Source organism: Perca fluviatilis, chromosome 14 (genome assembly GCF_010015445.1).
Source record: "Perca fluviatilis chromosome 14, GENO_Pfluv_1.0, whole genome shotgun sequence".
Lineage (NCBI taxonomy): Eukaryota > Metazoa > Chordata > Actinopteri > Perciformes > Percidae > Perca > Perca fluviatilis.
The window spans coordinates 33,550,017-33,569,845 of record NC_053125.1 but is presented as its reverse complement, the minus strand read 5'-3'; positions in this window follow the sequence as shown (position 1 = coordinate 33,569,845).

Sequence of the window (19,829 nt, the reverse complement as noted above, 5' to 3'; positions counted from 1 at the left end):
CTATCTTAACAATCATCTTACTGGATCCATCATTAAGATAAGTGTACTTCTTCCTTGTTAGGATGACAATAACATCAACTATCGCTTACATGATTTTAAGCGTACATCCACAGTTGTTGTTCAATGATATTCAAAACACGAACTGGTTGTTATAGCTAGACTAGCTAGGCCTGGCAGCACAAGCAGCGTACGGTGCTACCAAGGTCTCACTAACGATTACTGAGTAAACGTTAGTGAGACGTTGGTACCTTGACCTGACCAGACAGTCAATCTGAATGTATCTGACCAGCTTGTGTAAGCGAAAATGTTAACAGTTCAAGTTTACAATTGCAACCTTGTTTTGATGCTCTGCTTCAACTGTTGAACACACGCAATATACACACAGTTCAATAGTCAACAGTGAAGACCAATAATGTCATTCTACAGTAAAGTGAATGGCCTAGCTCCTAAAAGATTAATCACATTATGATAATTTTACTATTCTGCCATTAAGCCTGTTTCAACTTACTTTTCAGAAATGCAATTGTTCAATCTGCTATGCCTAAAACAATATTGAAGACTGGTGTGGAATGGGAGCGTCTCTTCATTATGGATGAGGGGACTTTTTACCGACATCTCCGGGTAACCCATGCCCAATTTGATTATTTATTGGAGGTCCTGAGACGGCAGGGTCTGGACAGAGAACAGAAAGAATTTGAGATTCCCCTCAGGCAAAAGGTAGGCCTGCCCGATAAAGAATGGCTGTTTGAAGCATCCTGGCATTTTATTCTAATAGCTATACCCCAATTAAATACATAAACTATGTTTCTCCCTTTGTGGTTATTTGTTGAGGACCTACATTCTTTATTTACAGGTTTCTCTTTTCCTCTGGTACCTGGCCAACCAGAACAGCTTCCGAGAGCTCTCGGACAAATTTGATGTGTCCCAGTCATCTGCACTCAGGTAGTAGGTTTAGATATTTTTTACATTTACAAAAAAAAAACTCTATCTCTCTCTGTCAGTGTCTGCTGCATTCAGGGCGATGTGTGGCATTAACAACATCATAGGTACATTATTATTGCTTTTACTAATCCTCAGGGGATCGGGAAATTTTACATTTTCACAACTGTAAGGTCATTAACATTGTGCATTGCAGGGGCCATAGATGGTTGCCATATCAAGCTACAGCGGCCACCTGTAAGAGGAGGGGACTACCTCAACAGAAAGGGATATTATTCCATTGTCCTCCAGGGGATTGTGGATGCAACAGGGAAATTCTGCGACATTTTTGTAGGAGCACCTGGTAAGTGCCTATTGAATCCTGTGACTGCCATGCACCAGTATACTGGAAGCACTTTCCTTCTAGGCATACACAACAATTAACCACTTCTGACATTGATTCAGGCAGGGTTCATGACTCCAGGATCCTCAGGAAATCCACCTTCTTTGAGAGGTCTGGTGAAAAAATGGAGGGGTTAGTATTTTGTAGCGTCTTGGAGAATACTGATGCTGTTTGCTACTTCAAATATACAAGTATGTAACTTGCATACCCTCCATACATTTCCCACCCTAACCCTGGTATAAATAAAATCTGTCCTCTTATCTTAAGGTACATGCTACTAGGTGACAGCGCCTACATCAGTCGGGAATACCCTTTTATCGCCACATCAAAGCGGGACAACGGTGCCCTGACCATCCAGGATCAGCAGAGGAACACTCAAATAAGCAGAGGACGCGTTGTGGTGGAACAAGCGTTTGGCAGGTAATACTATGTCACGGCTCATAATCAAACTCGCAATCTCAGAAACACACTCTCAAACAATAAAGTCACTGACCTTGTCCTCCTCTATACTATATTTTGACAGGGTCAAATGCAAGTGGAGGAGGATTAGGGACCTACAGAACACCAGGCTGGACGTGGTGGTCATGCTGATCATGTCAGCCTGCATGCTACACAACCTCTGCGCTGGACCTGCCGACGATTTGCGAGGACCATCCCGCTGGTTGCCCTCGTCATGAGGATGAGAACCTTTAGAACTTTTTACAAAAGTTAATTAAATTCAATATATGTTCCCCTACTTCCAATGTGCATTGTGCTTTTATGTTACACCAAAAAGACAATAACCACAAATGTATAAATATAAAATTAGATTTAATGAAGAATTAACACAGAAACTCAAATGCTAGTTAAACAAACAAGTCAATAAATATAAATAATAATAAATAAATGTTATGTGTTATGTTATTAATATTTATTGTTCGTTATTGATGTTCAGGTACCCTCTCATAAAATCCTCCAACAACTCATTATGTCTCCTATCTCTTGATTGGTCTGAATTTGTAATTGCTTCTGCCAGTGTATCTGTGTGCCCCCTTGCCCCCCTCGGCCTTCGTGCCAGTGGTGTGGTGTGTTGGTCTATCTATCTAAAACTTCAATCTCATGGCCCCCCTCCCTGTACTATTGTTGTTATCTTTAATAGCCTTATACCCATCAATAAGTTTCTGCCACTTGCGTGCCACTTTTCCAGAACTACATTGTAAGTGGAATTTTTCTGTCAGCTTTGTGGCAATCTCCTCCCACAATTTTCTTTTCCCCCTTTTTCCTCTCTTTATTTGATTGTTCAGATCCTGGAGGCTCTTGGGGAGCTCACCCCCATCTGATTCCAGGTGATCCCTGTGACAGGAAAAACATTAAAAACAATTAGAAAGTCTGATTCAAAATCTTTTGAGTTTGAATTTGAGTTTATCAAGTAGTACATAAGATCAGCTACAAAAAAATCAACAATAGGCCTTTAAGATGGAAACTTCTCTGTATACTCTTATCTATTATCTTATCTTATATATTACATGCCTCATCTGCTAAATGCGAAATTTGGTGCTTTCTACTGAGATAACGACCTCCTGCTCTGACTCTCCTGGATTGCCGGGGGCCTGTTACTGCATCACTTGTGCCTGGGACTGCATCTTCACTGTTGATTTTTGTGGCTCCCTCTACACACTCCACAGACACACTTTGTGCCTCCAAGTTCACTCCTTAATCAACAATAAAATGTAACTGTCAAGAACATCATGCATATGTGTCCCAAGTTTTAAAGATATTTGTCGACTGGTTATTGCATGATTTCTAATAGACATGTTATGGCAAGAATGAGACTATATTTTCAAGCTGCAGTGTTTTGTGTAGAAAAAAAGAAAGACATTTATTAGAAGTCGAAGTGCAATAGGCAGTCGACAATCATTCTTATTCAATACTGTCACTATTAACAGGATTGCTTTAACAATAATGACAACTTTAGGCAGGTTCCCCTGTTATTTTCACACAGTGTAGTTTAACAAAACTTACCAGGTGGGAGATGAAGAAGAACCCTACAGGTATTTGCCTCATCCAAGAAATAAAACCCCTGGGGGGACTGATATAATGGAGTCATCTGGGGCTGGGTTTTGCCCACACCAAAATACCCTCGCATCATCCAGGTAAACGGTTATTGACTGAAAGTAGGTTTAGTTACTTTTATGTACAGCAGATTTGTGCGTCTGATGATAAAATAATGACATATGGTACACCGTCAAAGTTGGCAAGCTAAACATTGTGCTGTTGGCAGGCTTCAGGTTAGGCTACCTAATGTTAACGTTACTGTTACCGTTACCACACGGTAACGTTAACGTTAGGTAACGGCCGCTACCTAGGTTACCTAACGTTAACGTTACCGTTGGGTAACGGCCGCTACCTAGGTTACCTAACCTTAACGTTACCGTTACCTAACGTTAATGTTACCTTTAGGTAGCGGCTGTTACCACACGTTAACGTGAGGTAACAGCAACCTAGGAAGCGGCCGTTACCTAATGTTAACGTTACCGGTTATTTCAATTTCTCACCGTTAATCTGCGGCGTCTGTACAGTATCAACAGGGGTCGCCATTGTTGTTTATGTGTGTGTGACGTCAAAAACTGGAACTGGGAGTACAACCATCTGGTACCAGTTCACGGGTAGTAAGTATATATAAAAAGGCTCCATTACCTTGTACCTCACGTTATGGCTCCGTAGCAGACGGTTTTATAACAATAGGCTAACGATTGGGTCATAACCACGAGACTTACTGTCACACAGTAGAGGAATTACCGTATAGTACAGGAGAAGCTCACAGGCAGTTTGGACTTCCATTAGCTGTTTAGGTTTAATTACTAATGTTAACTAGCATGTTAGTGATCAATAATTAGCCTGTGCCTATGTTATCTCCTTACATATACCTACGCTCTCCGTCTCTGTAAGATTGGGAATGATTGAGATTTCTCTCGGCACAGCTACCAGAAGACTTCCAACTTTCAGACAGGTTGCTCACGTCACATCTACGTCTTCAAGCTCAGTTGGAGGCTGCTCAGTAACGCTCAGCCAGCACCGGGAAAGAGACTTCTAATATCATTCACTGGTCTCTGTCTAGAGACACGGGATCTATTGGTCCATTATATATAATGTCTATGGGGGGGGATTGGTTGGGGTTAGGCATTTGACCTTGAGTGGTTAAGGTTAGGATAGCCGATTGGTCAGGGGATAGGACCTGTACAAATCAGGTTACGTTACCTTGTGTAAGCATGGACACCTGCCCAATAGTAGCTATTAAAGGGCGGGTCTTGGTGTGGCCATAGTGGGGAAAAAAATATCACTGCCGGGGGGTAATAGACATAAGCCGCTTTCCGACTGGAGGGATTTTGCAGTTCCTAGAACATAAAATGACTAGAACACTTTTAATCTCGTGTCCTGACTGGACCAATTTGGGGATTTTTAAGTTCCTCTGGCTGCAGTTCCTGTAACTCTTCCAGCTCCTACTTCAGGACAGCAGGGTCTTTTCTCTGTTCCGTTCTCAGCATCGGGACCTATAGGTCAACCAGGGTCAGGTTTCCGGTACAGACAGATAACAACGGGACAATTTTAACAGTTCTCCCCATCTTATTCATCACTAAATTCACTTCTGACAATGCTTTAGGTGAGAAATTAACTGTTTAGATTTCCAGCTCGTCGCTTGGCCAGTCCTGCTCAGAAACCCCGCTGTAAGCTGGAGGTCTCTCAGACCAGACACACACACACACACACACACACACACACACACACACACACATACACAGACACACACACACGCACACACATACACACACACACACACACACACACACACACACACATACACACACCCGTGTCTCTTCGGGAGACTTGTTTAAATTATGACTATGCTATATACATTAGATTTATTATTTAGTTCATATTTGTTTTGGTGTATTTGTTTTCTGATTTTAACGCTATAGAGACCGTTGCCGTGCTTGCGTCCCTCCCTTACCCCTCCTAATGAGAATGAGGACATACGTCATGGTAGCTTGCTGTCACATCACGATTTGGCAGGGGTTTGAGCCCGTCCACCATTTTGCAGGCGGGTATGGCTGCAGCATGGAGCGTCCCATGTCATGCCGTCCCGCCTGGTGCTGTCCCCGAGCTTCCACGTTTCAAAATAACAGCTCGCGTCTGGAATAAAATACTTTAAAATACTTAAAAAAATATCTCTTACTTTTCAAAGTAAAAGCTTCCCCGAGCTTCTACTTTTCAAAGCAAAAGCTTATGATGACTATCATGCTAATTAATTAAATACTTTATATATTTGATGTATTTTTTACAGTAATAAACAAAAACAGTAACGGCAATAATACAAATTAATAAAATACTTTAAAAAAAAATATGTCTACAAGATAAATTCAGACTATTATACTTGAACTAAAAAAATAATTCTGGCTGCAACCTGGAGCCTCCCGTCTCATGCCCTCTCGCCTTGCAGCAATGTCTGTCCCAGTGAAGTGTGAAAACAATATAGAATATAAAAAAGCAGTCTTAGAAAGAGTGTAACATGTTTATTTTTGTATTCTTGTGTGTGCGGGGGCCTGTTTCACAAAAGCAGAATATATAAATCCAGGATAACTGATAAAGCGAGGCTTGACCTAGTCTAATCTGTGCATCCTGGCTTGGTGCGTTTCACGAAGGCCGAGCCAGGCTGAGGAGGAGAGACTAGGTCGAGTCAGGCTGAGGAGGAGAGACTAGGTCAGGCTGAGGAGGAGAGACTAGGTCAGGCTGAGGAGGAGAGACTAGGTTGAGTCAGGCTGAGGAGGAGAGACTAGGTCAGGCTGAGGAGGAGAGACTAGGTCGAGTCAGGCTGAGGAGGAGAGACTAGGTCAGGCTGAGGAGGAGAGACTAGGTTGAGTCAGGCTGAGGAGGAGAGACTAGGTCAGGCTGAGGAGGAGAGACTAGGTTGAGTCAGGCTGAGGAGGAGAGACTAGGTCGAGCTGAGGAGGAGACTAGGTCGAATCAGGCTGAGGAGGAGAGACTAGGTTGAGTCAGGCTGAGGAGGAGAGACTAGGTCGAGCCAGGATGAAGTAATTCAGGTAGACTCGTGTCCACGGCTTTCCTCAAAAGACCGCGAGGTCGATCACAGATTTACTGATGCCAAAATGGAGAATATGCATTTTACATACTTTATACAGAGTGAGCAGCAGCTTCTTGTGGAAGTATGATGACGTGAAACACATTATTTGTATAAAAAGAAAAGAATAACTGAATGCGTAAGCAGCCTAAATATATACATTAACTGACCACTGCTCTGAATGTAAACCGTCATAATCCTACCATTCAAGTATTAGGCTACTAATCATTTGCACAAATTAACTGTAATTGTACTCTTTACCTCAAAAGTAAGCAAAAGATAATCATACGCAGGAAATTTACCATAACGATCAATTTTCTATAACGCTATAAGCGAATATAATGCGTAAATATCTCTTTCACTCTGTTCCTCCCTCTCTCTTATAGGCTAAAATATTAATTTCCTAAGACTTAGGAAATTAATATTTTAGAGAACCCCTGTCCTAAGTCATATTAACTTCCACTGCTCTCTTTTAATGCAAAGTGTACAAGTGTTCGTTTTTGCAAATGACAGTGACTCATTGAATGGTTTCAGTTAAGAGCAGTAGTTCATAAATGTATATTTTTAGATAAATCATTCAGTCTGTCCGCTATTATCTGCCATGCTTTTTCTAATGTTTTTTTTTATTTTAAATTTTTTATAGAGGACGAGTTTCCTTCTCTACATATTATATCCTTTTCTCCCTCGTATATATGGACAAGACAGACACTGAAGACATTGGACCCTAAAATCTAGAAACTATAAGATAATTAAGTGATAAATTCTATGCATACGGAACAGAGAATATTCATCAGTTATTTCCACCCAGCAAAATATAAGGTCAAAAACCTTTGGGGTGTCCTCTCCCTGTTGTTACATGAATGTACAGTAGCCTACATCACTACAGAGTTACTGGTCCAGTGAACTAAGACTATAAATTGGGAGGATTGTACAATTAGGTTATGTTCTTAAAAATGTACAATTATAGTCTCTAAAGAATACAAAAAAAATGTATCAACTAAAATAATTTAAGGTGCATTGGTCCACTATAGAAACACACATGTACAGCACTTCATATATTTCCCTTCATCACTGACTTCATTTAAAACACATTTGAAATTGTATCAGCCTTTTCTAATTATCTCAACAACTGTCGTGATATATTCATTAAACTTCTAACAACAATATGAACAGCAGTCTTCATACAGCAATATAACAGTAACAATGACTGTCCCATGAATAATGGTCACAACTTTAAATAATAACAGTACTTAAATGAAAAGCAACATGCACCTGTTGTATTTTAATCCAAGCTGATAACAATAGGGTAAAACCACTGCTGGGTGATCAGAAAAGGCTCCAGGATTAATAAACCCTGGCTGTTAGCCTGGTCAGGAGCAGGCTAGCTATAGATAGATTAAATCTCCATGGTAACTTAGGTTCCTCTGCTTTTGTGAAACCGAGTCAAGGCTAAATTCATCCAGGATAACTGGGAAATCCTGGCTTAATCCCTTATCTTGGTTTTGTGAAACAGGCCCCCAATCCTTGTTATCCCTCCTCAGGAAATACTGCTGTTAGTTGGCAGAAATGGCTGCAGAATCCAGGGTGGGGATCCTCAGAATATATCCCCCACAGGTCACCCCGCCTTCCTCTTCCTCCTCCTGATTTGTAACCCTTCCGTCGGTATAGAACAAAAGCATACTTGCATTTTGCCATGATACAGTATTTAGATTAGTTTTTTTTGTTTCAGACAGTCTTTTTGTCATAAAGTGACAACTCAAACAGCCATCCAGTTTCAAAGCACATTACACAGTATACATACCCGGCATGCAGCTCTTGTATAGACAATAGCACTGGGAGCAGTTCAGCACCGAGTACATTGTCCGGAATTCTTTTTGGTAATTTGGAGGAGAACCTGCTCCAATTAGTCACAAATTATTTATTATTACAAAACTTTAGGATTATGAACTTTAACACTATGCTTGATGTGATAAATATGCTGCATTTAAAGTTAACTATGTCTCTGAACGAGGAACAGACTAGGGCCAAGGTCATCAGTGCCGTATCACCATCCCGGAGGACCACCTCAAGCAATATGTCTTCCAGACAACATCTTGGAATCTGCAAAGCATATCGTAGACGAATGTCAAAATAATTTCTATAGTATTTTGTTTGTAAGCATTGTAAATTCAGAAACATTGATGCTATTTTATGTCTCATGCTAGGGTAGTTTCTTTTTGACCTCAAGAATCCCCTCCTTGGTCAGGTCAACAGGTTCCTGAATGAACACATTTAACACTTATTTTGAGAATTCATTATGTAGACAGTTTGTAGTATTATGACATTAGGTATGTAAGGCATCAAGTTTACTTCATTCACACTAACCAACTGTTCAGGAGGGATTGTCGTAGGCCTGTTTGCCTCCTCCTTATCCTTATCTGCTATTATCTGTACACAGACAACAATTATTTAACCATCACAGGGTGCAAATAAATATTTAAAAGTCAGTAAAAAGTATGCATATGAAGTGGGAGGTTTGGATCCAAAAATCTTTTTTAAATAGGGCAGCGATCCGCCTACACCCTTTACATGACTTCTTGTCTCAGACTTATGTCATCACAAAATCCTTTGTCCAGGCTGCTGGCTGGCTCTCTCTACGGCATGTAGATTTTGAGGAAGTCTCTGGATTGGTGTTTTCTGCTGTCCCATGTTTTAACTGAGGGAATGCATCTTGAGCTTTCCTCTTTTCGGATCTGCCAGGCTAATAATTTACCACTTTTATCCCCATGTTCATAATACTGTTGTTTAGTTCTAGCCATGGCATTTTCAACCACCCGAGTGGTTAGCATGTTGGATTCAGTCCTTTTGTTATTTAGCAGATGAGAAGTCAATTCATTTTGAGTCTGAAAAAGTTCCTTTTCAAGTTTCCTAATCTCTGATTCAAGTGTATTGGTCTTCAGGATATATTGTTTTTTTTCCTTTGATGCATAACTTATGGTTTCACCTCTCAAGTAGGCTTTAAAGGATTCCCAAACAGTGGTGGGCGAGGCGGTTCCTCTGTTAATGCTTAGAAAACTGTCTATCTTGTTTTTAATAAGTCTAGTGTAATCTCCGTCAATAAGCAGGTGTGTGGGGAATCGCCGTAGTTGCTGTTGAAGTAAAGGCTATTTCAGGCCATTTACTAAAGTAGTCCACGAGGGTGATTGCAAATCTGCAGTCATAGGTCCCACGTTCAAACGGACTCACAATATCCATAGCCAAATGCTGAAAGGGGCCCTCTGGGAGCTCCACAGGCTGTAAAGGGGCCGGAGAGACTTTGGCTGTTTTGTCGCATGACTGACAGATTTGGCATGATGACAGCACACTGTGGACCAGGTCATCCATGTGTGGCCACCAGTAAAGTTCTCTCAAGCGTTGTTTTGTGCGCACTACACCCAGATGACCTTCGTGCGCCAGATGTACCACTTTCTCCTGAAGAGACTTGGGAACCAGCAGGCGTTTTCCACGGAAGACAAGCGGCGACTCAACAGCGAGTTCATGCCGCACCAAGAAGTATGGCTGTATATCCCTTGGGAGAGCATTCTTCACCTTAGGCCAACCGGAACGGCTCACCTGTTGCAGCTGTGTAAGTTCAAGACAGTCCTCACATTCAGCTTTGAACTCTGAAATTGGCAGTGCAGCAAGAAGTGGAGAAACCTCAGCTATTTCTGTGTATAGGTCGTCCTCAGACTCCATTTCATTGTTGGAGTCGTCAAGGGGAACACGTGAGAGGCAGTCAGCCAACAAATTCTGACTACCCAGCCGGTGCTGCATGTCATACTGGAAACACATCAGTCTAGCTGACCATCTGGCAATCCTCATGCCAGCTTGGTTCATGCCTTTAGTGTTTAGGAGAGTCATGAGTGCTTGGTGGTCAGTTCGGAGTGTGAATCGGCATCCCCACAGGTAGGTACGCCACCTTTCCTCTGCCCATACACAGGCTAAGGCCTCTTTTTAAGTAGTTGACTACTTCCTCTCTGCAGCTGACAGCGTGCGAGAAGCGAAGGCCACAATGCATTCTTGTTTATCTGAGTGTAAATGAATCAGTACAGCCCCTAACCCATAATTTGAAGCATCTGTAGTAACATAGGTAGCATAAGTAGCTAACATAAGTAGCTTGGAGTCATAGACAGCCAGAGCTGGGCTCTTCAGAAGCATCCTTTTCAGTTCCATGAAGCTCTGGTCTGCTGCGTTATTCCACTGTAGCTCGGCCTGTGTGTTAGTTCTGAGTAGCTGTTGCAGTGGCTCCACCATTGTAGCATAGTTTGGCAAGAATTTGCTGAACCAGGAAGTCAGTCCTAGGAAGGAGCGTAGTGCTGCCATGTCGTTCGGTGCGGGGGCTTCAGCAATGGCAGTCAGATGATCTGGGCTTGGGCGTAGCCCTTCTTTGGAAATCGCATGCCCCAAAAAGCGAATGCTGGTTTGACCAAACAAGCTTTTGTCAAAGTTGATCTGAAGGTTTGCATCTGTAAGACGCTGAAGGACTGCTCGCAGGTTCATGTCATGCTTTTCTTTTGAGTCTCCGTACACAATGATATCATCCAAATAGTTCTGTACTCCTGGCAGGTCTTTCAGGATTGTCTGCATCATTTTCTGAAATGCAGAGGGAGCGGAGGCAAGGCCAAATGGGACTCGTGTGAACCTGAAGACGCCCTCATGCGTTATGAAAGCGGTCAAATTGCGGCTCTCAGCGTGCAGCGGTAGTTGATGGTAAGCGGAACTTAAATCAATCTGGCTGTAGTGTGTGGCACCTGCTAGCGTTGAGAACAAGTCCTCCATATGGGGAAGAGGGTAGCAGTCCATGATCACACTCTTATTTGGTTCACCAAGGTCAACACACAATCGTAGCCCTCCTGAATGCTTCCCTGCTACTACAAGGAGACTCACCCATTCAGAGGCATCCACTTGTTCCACAATGCATGCTTGGAGTAAGCGGTTGAGCTCCGCTGACACCTCCTCACGGATGCTCAATGGAAGACGTCTCAACTTTAGACGTACTGGCTGCACAGCACTGTTTGTCGGAACTTTGTGAATGAAATCTTTCACACATCCGAGTTTGATTTGGCATCTTCATTTTCATCCACGACTTTGCCTACAATAATGTTGACATTGAGTGCATTAATCAAGTCCAGACCCAACAAAGGTGATCCAGCTTTAAAACTGTAAAAGTCTGTATGAGCTTTGTTGCGTGTATCTGCTATTGCAGCAGTTGCTGACAGACATCCAAGCACAGGCAACTCTCCTTTAGCATAAGTGACAAGTCTGGCAGAATCACAGCCTCCTAAATGCATAGTGTTAATGATTCCACGAACTGGTGTGGCATACTGGCCAATAAACTTTCTCTGCTTGGCCAGTACACCAGTGGAGACAGCCGTGAGTACATCACACTGAGAGTATGGTGAAAGGCATCACTGGCTGTTGTCCTGTGCACCCGAATCAGACAGCCAAGGTGCTGTATTGGCAGGTCTAGTCTGAGGCGCATAAGAGTCAAGACGACAAGCTGGAAGGGTGAGAACTTCTTCAACCTACCTTGAGGCAGATATGGCATGAGTCTGAGTAGAAGTGTCTGAAACATTACATAAGTCGGATAAATATTTTAAATAGCACAAAACAACAAAATTGTGGTAGGCAGGGGTTAAATTGAGATTTGTTATGTGGGGCTCTCCCTAGGGTGGTCACCGGAATAAAAAAATAAAAATAAACCATTAAATGGCACTTTCTGGAGAGTTTTGTGCAAAGAAATGGAGAAATCAAGTCTTACTTGATATGTGCAAAACTGCAAGGTTAAGAGCCTATACTTTGTATTGTTGTAGTATCAACAGGTATTAGGGCATTTAGCATTTCCATTACTGTTAATCAGTCATCACTTGATTACACAATTTATTACCTTGTTATGATATAAGAAGTGACCCATACAATGTGCCAAACATAATGTGCCACATGAAGAGACAGTGCAGCATATGACAGTAGCAACAGCTGAGAAGATCTGGGTCTGTGGTGACCAGGTCCACCTCACACAAACTTCCTTCTCCCAATCGCTCTCTTTACTACAACACACACACACACACGGCACCGAATGGGGCTCTCCGATGCTCAGAGGCGGGCCGTGGTCGGCTCGGAGCCCTGCTGCTGGAGGAGATGCGACAGCGAGAACCGGTTCAATGGCTTGGTCAGCGACATCAACTCGTAGCGGCTGGTGGAGCTTCCGAGCACCGGGCTTCCACCGCTGCAAACTGGGTTTTTAGCTTTAGGAGGCATTTTATTTATTAATCCTACCGACGTAGACACTTTGGCGTTATGTTGTTGACCTGCGGCAGGCGACGCTAATCTGTATTGTTGCCCAAAAAATGAAAAAAGGCAGCTGATTGGATGAACGCGTCACGTGGGTCTGGTTTCTCCAGAAATTCAAAGCCAGACTGTCGTGGCGTCTCGTTCAGAATACGATCTCATATTGGACTAAAATAGTTCACCGAAACATGTTTCTGAAAACATTTGAAGAGAGAAATAGGTCATGCAGTTGCTGAATCTGTCTTCCTTTCAGATCAACAAAGGTCACTTTAAAAGATTTTCATCAGATTTTGAGAGACTCTAGTCACGCTCATCCCGCTACCCATTTCCGGGTGAGTCCCGACTGCCCTGCCTCCGACTGAACATGTCAGGTCAGCCAAAACGAAGGCCGACGGCCCCTCAGACTTACGACGGCAGGTTAGTGTGTCAGGGCCTTTAAGTTTGGGGAGGGCCAGGCCTCCCATGTTTGTGGTGTGTTGCAGGGTAAAGTATTTAAGCCTGGGTTGTTTATTATTCCAAATATACTGCCGAATTGCGGTATCAAGTTTCTTCCAAAAATGTATTGGCAGGGGTAAGGGGATCATTGTACTTAAGAAATTCACACAAGGAACTATGTTCATTTAACAACAGCAATCCTGGACCATAGCGATGACAGCAGCGCAGACCAATTGGCTAGATCCCTTTGAAACTACTTAGTATAGATTCATAGTTGTCCCGGACAACTCGCTGTAGGGATGCGTGAATGGTGATGCCCAAATATGTAATTGTTACTAAATGCTAAATGCTGTTACATTTTAGTTGAATTTAAGTGTCGGGGCATCCCGCCACCGTCTGTCTATTGCATTCCAAGACAGCCGTGCCATGATTGGATTTCATAAGGGCGGATTGTTAAATTGTTACAATGTAATTTAAAATCTACTTTAAAAATAAACATTATGTTTATTTATTATGTTTGTTTTGTCCATATGTGCTCGTGCTGTGTTCCACTAGTAGTAGGCCAGGTCTCAGCTGCTACAGTGAGTTTTTTTTTTTGCCCTCCCTGGCTCAAATGTCAAACTCCACTCAAAGCCGGCCCGAGGCATAAGCGAACTAAGCGGCTGCTAGGGGCCCCAAATCGAGTATTGTTTTTTCTCCTTAACATTCGCCAACATCCCATCTAGGCTTACGTAGTTCTGAATGGGCCCAGCCCTCCCCCAAACAACATGGCAGCGACAGTGGCTAATATTAATTATTTTCTTTACTAGTCGTTTCATTACTTACTTAACCGTAATCTCCGCCGAAATGACCGGCATCTCATGGTGCTCTGTACCCGGCTCAAAGTCACCTATTCTCGGATAACTGAACCACCAGCTACAGCTGACCTGACGGAGCACCATGTGGAGCACCGGAACTCTGTTGCGGCTTAACACATCTACTAAAAGCAACTGATACGACCGAGCTGTGACGGAGGTCTGTAGCAGCTTAAATATCTAGCAATCGCCGCTCTGTTGCACGGAGCTCCTCTTTAATGTTTGTTTTTTTACCGCTAGTTACTACCGTAGACTGTTAATATTAATAGTATACAGTCTATGGTTACTACGAAGGAGCTTGCTACAGGTATGCTACACTCATGAGACCATGGCATGTTAATGTGTGTTACTCAGCAACAGGTGAAAATAGGGGCAAAGTTGTACGACTAAAGTCAAAATTAATTGAACTTTTAGTGAGGAACGAGAAGTAAATTACCTGTATGTGTGAAAACAGCTTCATCTCACGCATCCGTTTAGTTGTTGTTGAATATATAGCATAATAATATAATTTGTTAAATATATAGCATAATATCATTTTGTCATTCTTTGACGGAGGGCGCCACCCCCCAATACAATGGTAGGGAAAACACTCAAACCAATATATATTTACATAAAATCGGCATGAATAATCATCATGGTACACATGCCCTGTGTGTGTATGTGTGTGTGTCATTTATTTGTCATCTGCAGATTGATTTTAAGTAAGGGGAGAAAAATCGATATAAATCATGAATCAGATTTTTTGTGAAAAAAATCAGGGATTTTTTTTAGGCCATATCGCCCAGCCCTACTTCCTACTAACACAGAGTATGTTAGGCAGACCCACAGCTGACAACCATGCAGCTAAACTAACTGCTGTGGTGGAGACTTGGGGACTGGGAAAGTTGCTTCATGTGTTAACAACAATGTACGCAACATTGTGGCTGCTAACTCTCCCAGACGGGTGGACTTGGACTTAGTCGGCTGATTAACGGTTAATAAGCGGTTAACACGGGCGGGCTATCGGTCAGGAAAAACAATCTAAATATGCATCCCTACTAGGATAAATAGATGTAATATTTTACTCAAACATAAAGTTCTGTGGGATAGAATGTGTTGTTTGGCCCTGAAGCCCAAGTAGTTGCGTTAAGACACTACCTTAAAAAGTCAAAAAGTGAAAGGCTATGAATCTGAAATAATTTAGTTAATGTTTGCTTGAATGTTGTGCGATTGAGTTTGAAAATGAATGGAAACTCAAATTCAAAGTCTCAAATCAATTCAATATATCAATTTGTCAGCAAACAGCATGTGACTTCATTACGCAACAGTTTTTTATTCGCTGTTGGATGGAAACACACTTTCACCAGCTTTACTCGCATACATTTTTTTTACTGAACATCATATAATTTGATTGACAAGTGGATGGAAACGAAAAAGATGATATTCCTCTAAGCTGTTCACATGGCTAATGACATTGAATATTCCACTAATATTCCCGTTTAGATGCAGCCGTGCAAAATATGTTTTTATTGAAGTTTCCCAGCGGTGGAGGACTTGTTGGAGCGTGTGAACACAGCGTCCCTCTTTCATTCTTTCAACCAGCTTTTTGAAAAATGTGTGCACATATCCAAAAACATCCATGACATCCAAGTCTTTGATAATGTTTAAAAGTTGCTGTGTTTCTCCTTCTTATCGGATCTGCAGCCCTGCAAACTGTTGGCTAGTTGGTTTGCGTACAGTAACCTTAGCAATGCATAAAGCTGACCATAAGCCGTAAACAGGCAAGAGGCCGTAAACTGGGTGTAAACTACGGTAAAACCCCCAAATGAGACGCATATTCTGAATGCGCTGTATTAAATGTCCAAAGAATGTCTCTAAAACCTGAATAATACCAGAATACACATCTTAATTTGAAAATGCTGTATTCGCAAAACGGCCTTAATCGGAATATCCAACCGGAGTATGCTGTTTACATGCATCAAAATTCACCTGCATCAAATTCAGAATATTGTCGTATTCGGAATAATAGTGAAATATTGGTGTGCATGTAAACATACTCAGTAACTGTCCAGCTGTGTTCCACTCTTCTCCATTAATCTAGATTATACTGAGATTCTGATAACAGTTCTTCACAACAAGTTATTTTGTTAATTTTGAGGTGTGCTGTTTCAAAGGCAGTAAGTTTTCTTTTCCCCAATATCTTCTGACGTGTGAATACAAAATAAAAAAAACTATTTCCTCAAAAACTCAGGACACGTGACGATATAGGAGGTGGGCTTTACATGGTGTGTCTGGTTAGACGCTAATGTGCTGATCTCATATGACCAACATTTCAAATGGAGGAGTCATCTCTGCAGCTGCTGCTGGGTAAATTCAACTTACTATTTCAGGGTTTGTCAGTTCTAAAACATGTCCGCTGTTTTGAGAGAAGCAATTAAAGGACTGCAAAGACTGAATTCAGTGACACAAGATATTGTATATCAGAATACTTTGTCTGTGTGTGTTTGTGTATACATATATATATATATATATATATATATATATATATATATATATATATATACATACACACACACACACACACAGCTAATATATCTATAAAGCTAAGACAAGAGTACTAACTTTATTTAACCCTACTTGGTAATTCGGCAGTAAAGAGCACACAATAAGAAACATTACTACTACGAGTGTTTCAATTGTTTACAATGTGCGGAGCAGTTTTTGAGTTTGTTTTACCTTTGGTGCATGCATGTCTGCTCAAATTCACAATAGTCTTCATTTTCTAATTTCTATTTACTATTAATATTTTTTAATAATAAAATATTATTATATTTACTATTTTACTCGGTGTGTTTGTGCATGTTGCTTTAATGCTTTAATGTGACTTGCACCTACGATACCACGACACATCCCTCGTGTTTGTAAACATACTTGGCAATAAAGCTTTTCTGATTCTGATTTACTGAAATGGCTTTTCTGTTACTGTGGTCCAGTTTGGGAATAAAACACAAAACATTGAATGTCTGTTTAAATATTATGTTTTTCTTCATAATTAGGCTATCTAATATCATAGTTGTGTTTCTGTGCTTTATGACCAGAGTTGTTTTGTTTCTGTCTTGCTGCATATTAACTAACCTAAGGTTCATTTCTCTTTAGTTGTGACTTCACTGCTGAGCTGCACAACAAACCAAGGTCAGTAAACAGCTAAGTGCGTGGTCTGACCAGCTTCCAGTGGTACAGGAAACAACGAAATAAAAGATCTATAACATTACAATACAAACTTTACACATAGAACAATACTGTGTATTAGGGTCATTTACACAATTTGTTTAGCTTTCCAATTTGTAATAATTATCGTTGGTGTTAACGTTTATGAATTTTTAAATTCCAAAAAGCCTCAATACACGTACACACACGTACAGACACACGCACACACACGCACACACACGTAGGCTACAGACACACACACACACACACACACACACAGGCTACAGACACACACAAACACGTACAGACAGACACACACACACACACACACACACACACACACAAAATGGTCTGCATCCAATCAGCAGATGTTTTGTCTGAAATACGTATTAGAACTATTGTTCTGCACCAGATTGACTCATTTAAATACCTGAATTAAAAAAAAAATCTCCTGAGGGAGCATACCCCCGAACCCCCCTAGATGTCTTTTCTGGCCTGGGCTAAGCCCACAATGTTTTAAGATCCTAACAACGCCTCTGTTTAGGACAGTGTTTGAGCGGGGGACGTTTATAAATACAATAAAACAGTTTTTGAAGGAAGCAGTGTGCACAGAATAGACAGCGAAAGATAAAACTGATAAATGTAAAGTGACTCAGAACCAGGGCTGCCAGAGAAAGAGGAAAAAACGGCTTCACAGGAAATAAAACAAGAGTATCACACATGTAGCTAGATATTCTGCTGTGTTTAACACCAGATCATCATTACAGTTCAGTAGTAAGCAGACATTGAGAAAGTATTATGAGCAATGGGGAGATAATCTGCAAAATACAAATCATCTTAGAACTATAACTCTGTCTTTCTGTCCCTCCTCCCTCCAGCCTCTCTGACTGTGAGTCCCAGCAGCTCTCAGATGTTTAGAGGACAGTCTGTCTCTCTGAGCTGTGAGGAGGAGGACAGCTCTGCTGGATGGACTCTGAGGAGGAACACAACCAAAGACAACAGGACTCAGTGTGCAGATGGCTGGGGAAAACCTGCTGGTTCTTCCTGTAACACCGACTACATGCACCCAGGGGACAGTGGAGTTTACTGGTGTGAGTCCAGAGAGGGAGCAACCAGTAACAGCATCAACATCACTGTCACTGGTAAGATCAGACTGTGGAGTCAGTATTGATGAAGCTGTGTGTGAATGGATGACATGCTGTAGTTTGTCTCTGTGTTGAGGTGGACCAGTGATCCTGCAGAGTCCTGTCCTCCCTGTGACGGAGGGAGAAGACCTCACTCTGACCTGTAAAACAAAGACGTCATCCAACCTCCCAGCTGGTTTCTATAAAGATGGCTCCTTCATCAGGACTGAGCCTGCAGGTCACATGACCATCCACCATGTTTCCAGGTCTGATGAAGGCCTCTACAAGTGCAACATCAGTAGTGTTGGAGAGTCTCCACCCAGCTGGGTCTCTGTCACAGGTGAGGAGGTTAAAGGTCATTCTTCATCTCAGGGTGCTTTCACACCTACAGTTCGGTAGACTCTGCGATTTGGCGGCATAATTTTTTATTTGGTTCTGTTTGTGTTTACACTAAACTTTGTCACGTGCACCAAAACCTGGTCTTTAAGATGATGATGTTGATGATGATGATGATGTGTGGTCATTGTAGGTTATGGATCTGAAAATTATCGTCACTTGAAACATTTATACGTCAGTAAATTGTGTGCAAGGTGGAAACTGCAGGCTAGTTAATGCCTTGATTTTTGGGTCACTTCCTATGTGTGTCTGATTGTGTTCTGACATGAAATGACCGAAATCTTGGGCACTTGTAAGACAACAGAGACCTCCGTATTCAAGCGACCAGAGTTGTGTTATTTGGTCCGTACCAGAGAATGAGCTTTCACACCGCCCCAAACCAAAGGGCGTATCCAAGGAAACACTCCAGGGTTGGGTTAACATGGTGTGGAAGCAGCCTAACACACCATCTGATATCAGATATTTCTTCCTCTAACTAGACCAAGGGAATTCACTCAATTACAAACATGATACACAACACTGAAGTTAAAAGTCTAAATCTTCACATAAAAAAGGAGGAACAGTGAAATAGCTGAACGTGTTATCGACTTACTTTTATTTCTTTGATTTTAATTAAATATTTTTTTTGTTCATTTTAGAGAAACCCATGACTACAATTCCTCCTCCAACCTCCACCACCTCTGGCTTCACCACTGCTTCCAGTCCTGGCTCCTCTCCTCCTCCCATTGTGTTCTGGTCCGCTGTTCCAGTCAGTGTTCTGGTTCTCCTGGTTCTCCTGGTTCTACAATACATCCGTAGAAACCTAGAGGTTAGTCTCAATAAGACTCATATTGCACTGCAGATATAAAATTTCCTGTTGATATTTTCAATTCCAGAATTGGACTGAAGTGTTTCTTCAAGTCAAACGTCTCTTTGGATTCTCATGAATCACTTTTCTGTTGTTGACAAACCATCCTCACCATGAAGGCCCTTTAGCATGCTCCGGAGCTTTTGATAGAATCACATAATCTTCCTCATGTTTCCATCTTTATGGATGTCTCTTTAATGATTACATTGATTGAAATTTATGTTAACTTTGGTTTATTTCAGCT